Source organism: Alligator sinensis, unplaced genomic scaffold (genome assembly GCF_000455745.1).
Source record: "Alligator sinensis unplaced genomic scaffold, ASM45574v1 scaffold94_1, whole genome shotgun sequence".
In the NCBI taxonomy this organism is placed as follows: Eukaryota; Metazoa; Chordata; order Crocodylia; family Alligatoridae; genus Alligator; species Alligator sinensis.
In genome coordinates this window covers 2284205-2289220 of record NW_005842073.1, presented here as the reverse complement: position 1 = coordinate 2289220, position 5016 = coordinate 2284205, and positions in this window count along the sequence as shown.

Below are 5016 nucleotides of genomic sequence, written 5' to 3'. Positions count from 1 at the left end.
GCAGAAAATGGGAATTCTCCTTAGCAACCCCCTTTCCCCCAATGCTTCTCCCCTCCCTCTCCTCCCAGAGAAGGCTCATTCCTCTGGGACCAGACACTTTAGTTCCCAGCCCTCCTGGCTCCCACAGCAAGGAGATGGAACCCAGGTGTCTGGGTTTTCTTGGCTGGGAGGTGGAATGCATGTATTTCACAGCATGGACAGTGCAGAGTTATGAGCAGCTGTGCAGCTTCTGGATCCAGGTAGGGGAAAGAGTCCAGACAGAGGACTTACCATAGGTCCTTCCATGTATCCTTTGTCTTTAGACTCCACATTTGTGCCTGAGAGAGCCCAAGATACTGAATCCAGGATGGTCAGCCAGAGACACGTGTAAACAGTGCTGGCAAAATGAGGACCAAATGGGACTCAATGTGGGTGGTAGGAATGGATAGGTTGGTGACTGCTTGTTCCCATGCTACCACAGCACTTGAACAAGCCACCCAGGCCCAGGAACACACTACAAAAGTCCAAGAATGAGGTCTATAGATGGCTACTCGCTGTCTGAGGGAGGCTGCCCATGCACTACTGTTTTGAGAGACTCACAGCACCAGGATAAGGAGTTTATGGACAGGGATGAAGACCAGTTGGGATCAACCTACAACAACCCTGAGTGGCATCTGTGCTGCCTTCTAGGGGGAAACTGTTGTCCTCCTGGGCAGGAGTGCTGAGACAGGCTGCCACCCACACCTCCCTCCTGGCACACAAAGCCTCCTGGCCCTACTCATCCAGGGAGGGCTCCCAGTTCATGCAAGTGAGGAGGCAGTCACCCACAATTTTGCAGATCTGGACAACCTGCTGCTGTGCAGGGCCAGAGCCACCAGCACCATCCAGCCATCTAGGGCATACACAAGTATACACACATACAAAACCCATGTATCCATGCATGCATGTGCACGCATGCCCACACACACACACTGAACCCAGAAGTGCCCAGGGCACTCAACATCTGTTGGATATTAGAAGAGGGAACAGAACAATGAAGTTCTCCCTAGCTGCTGCTACACAATTACAACTAGGGAAGATCTTTTTTTTTTCATTCTGTCTTTCAAAACAAGATGTGTATTATATTCTACAGCGCATTGTGTGCAAGAAAATATGATCATTTCCATTATTAAAATATGATAATATTTTGAAAATATGATAATGTAGTGAGTGCTCTTGCCATTTGGCTACCCAGTGTTTTTTTTCAGGTTACAGAATGTGATTGTGCTTTTCAAAGGTACTTAGTAGGACAAGATGCAGTTAGATACTGTACTCTGAAATCAAGGAATCCAAAAGGGATAGGTACCTTGCTCACAATGACAGTTAGATGCCCAATCTATTTAGGCACCACCGCTTACTTAAAATTTTTACATCTATGTTTTTAGGTATTTCAAACCCTTTGAATTCTGGTCATGAATTATCATGGAGAAGCCTAAAATTACCCCTTCACTTTTGAGGTCATGCAATACAGAAAATACCTTCTTACCCCTTTTTCTATAACAACATAATAAATAATGCCTTCAAGAAAGTGACTCTGACACTTTTATATGTATTAAAAATACACAAAAATTGTCAAAATAAATGAGTAGAAAATGCAGAACTAATCATTAAACTGTGGTCCAAATCATTTGTATGTTGTTCACACTGCATAGCTAATAGTTTATTTTCACTCTTTTAGCAGAGGAACATAAAAAACATCACAACAAAAATAAGTGTCTTTGGCTTCTCAAACAATTTAAAATGTTGCTATGATACGAAAAGAAAAGGTTAAAAAATCTAAGGCTGGAATAAAAGCCAAAAACTTCAGTCTTGCTACATATGTGGTTTTAAGTATCCCCTCACCCTCATAAATCAAAAATAGAATACACAGGTCTTGGAGGTGAGGAGCAGGTGGCAAAACTGCCTAAAATCTCTTTTCTAGACTTTACTAGGGACCTAATTTCATGAAAAGAATGGATCATTTTTATTGTTAGTTCAGCTACATGGTTCCCAGTTATCCACTTTGTGAAGTATTATCTATTTTCACTATGGGTCATTTGTTTTCTCTGCAAATTTCCTGGAGATTTATGGATCTGATACTCATAGATTTTTCCTTTTATGTTTCTGTGTGTATAATGATAATCAGGCAGGTTATCTTTTCTTTAATTTTGGAAGATGTAACAGAGAAAGCAAAAGTCTTATACTGTGTCATATTGAGTAACTTTCTGATTACAGAGGCTGAAAAAGATGGAGGCACTGATACCCTATAAATTGTCTATTTTCCACTTTTCTTATAGGCCAGCTGTAACCACTAAAACCAATTCTATGAGGCACAAATATTCTCTCAGAAACAGAGGAACATAGGTGAGAGCTTTTCTGCAGGAAAATTGATTTCTGGAATAGGTTTGAGACATAGGAACCTACTTACTCTTTGAATTTCAGGGAAACTGCATCCCTTGATAAAAAAAAATATGATTTTATATCTATTTTATATATAAATCCAAAAGGGTTTCCAAGCTCTTAGAGGTCTAATTTAAACCCCTAAAAGACCTACCAAAAGAGCTAACATGTCTGCTCTGGCCTCTTCTCATCACTCCCAGCATGCTTGAAACCAAGGATGGGGCTAGAAACTCCTGGTTGGGCCAACACATAACATTTCAGCCAGAAATGCACAGATACCTGGAACATGAACAGGGGAATGCCAGTCTGAGAAGAAAATAAAAAAAGCTTTTTGGAAATGGATGAGAGAGAAATGCAAGGCCACTAAAGGAGCATTTCCAAAACTTCTACCCTATCACCAAGGGTGTGTGAATTGTTCTGAGACTCTGGTAGAAGGAATCTGCATACAACCTCCAAAGATACAGCCAGTTTGGTACTAATGATCAAGAGCTGACTGAAACAGAGAAAATAGACCTGGTAAAACCAGCCCAGCTAGAATTGCAGAAGAACCCTATTTCCATAAGAGTGGAGGAGAGTGGCAGAGGCGGGGGCACAGAGGAAATCAGTTGTTTTGATAGTTAATTTATCACATTTTCTGGGATTTATTTTATTTACTTTAATGTCCTTCATGTGCTGGGCCTTATACTTCCTTCCATGTGTTGTGTTACTGTGGATTTTTCATGAATCAGCAGCCCTATATTCACAGATTCATAGAAGTTTAGGGCTGGAAGGGACCTCGTGAGATTATCAGGTCCAGCCCCCCTTCCCTGTGCAGGAAAGACTGCTGGGGTCAAATAACCCCAGAAGGAGGTGTATCCAGTCTCCTTTTGAAGATCTCCAAGGGTGGATGCCTGCACCACCCCTACTGGGAGTCTATTCCAGAGTCTGGTCTTATGAATGGTGAAGTGTTTCCTTATATCTATTCTGAAACCTTCTTCTAGGAATTTATGACCATTGCTCCTGGTTTTCCTCTGGGGAACTTTGGTGAATAGTTGGTTGCCTAGCTTCTGATGCTCAGCCCTGATATATTAGTAAGCTGGCACCAAATCCCCCCAAAGTCTTCTCTTTTCCAGGCTGAACAGTCACACATCTGTCAATCTTTCTTCGTATGGCTTGCTCTTCAGGTCTCTAATCATATGAGTGTCTCTTCTCTGGACTCTCTCAAGCTTCTCCACATCCTTCTTGAAGTGTGGTGCCCAGAACTGGATGCAGTACTCCAGCTGTGGCCTCACCAATGCCGAGCAGAGTGGATGAATAGCTTAGTTTTGCTTGAGATGCATCGATTGGTACATGCCAGCATATTGTTTGCTCTGCTAACTGTAGCATCACACAGGTGGCTCATATTCAATTTATGGTCAATTATGACCCCCAGGTCCCTTTTGAACATGGTGCTAGCTAGTGCAGCACCACTGAGCCTGTAAATTTGGTATGGATTTTTTTAATATCAGGGATAATTAGAACAGGCACACTTGGAGTCAAACTGGAAAATAAAACAGGTTCCCACAAGAAGCCGTTCTAACCTTTTGGTGATACTAAAGTTATGGTAGAACACATATGGTACACATGCACAGATAGGCACCTAATAAGCAAAGCACACAGTTAGATATTAGGCCCATAAAGCAGAATTCTATTTTATTGTTGAGAGGGAAGGATTTATGTGGCCAATGCCTTTTATTGGACCAAATATACAATTGGAAGGGGCACAGACAAGTTTTTGGGTACCACAATATCCTTCCTCAGGTCCACCCATGCGACAGTCCAGTCACAGGCGAGTCATTATTTACTCCCTTCTCCAGTGTTCATTTTGAAGCTGAGACACCAAATGGGATGGCAGAAAGTATAATGACAATGCATCTGCCCTTCCCCCCTGCCCCACTTCCTGGTGGGCAGAGGGGAGGCAGGGGGCAAGGACTCTGGTTACAACCCAGGACCCCAACTCTCTGACAGGCCAGCAATCACCTTATTGAGCCAAATGCTCTCTGGTTTTTGAAAATTATAATCTAGAAAGTTATTTTCCCATTCAGCCTAGATACACTACAGCAACTTCCACTGAGCATGTTGGCAGAGCAATTTATGGCAGGGTTGTCATCCATGGAGAAGAGGGGATAGCAAGTGAGGTTTACCCAGCAGGCTGCAGCTTTTATATTTCCCCAGTATTTAACAGACTAGAACACAAAGATGCCAAGTAGTGCCTACCAGCAATACACCTAGTATCTCTCAGATGAGAGGGTGGACAGAACAACTTATTCAGAAACTTATCTTAATGGCTGGGGCAACTGGGAATACTTGAGGAACCCTGTCATCTGAAGCCTCAAATTCTGAGATGGACTTGGTGTATTTTGCTATATATTCCCACCTGTCCATTGCTATGCAGCACTAACAGAGAGCAGCTAGAACACAGACATACACAGGCATTTGGTGGGAGAAAAGTGATCAGAGATCAATACTCACCTGAAAATTCAAAAGCTATGACTTGCATGGGGGAGAAGAATGAGAAAGCACCAAACAGGGGAGCAAAAGGAGGCAAAGGGTGGCAATTACAACTACAAAAGTAATTCTAGACTCTGGTAGTCTGGTGGC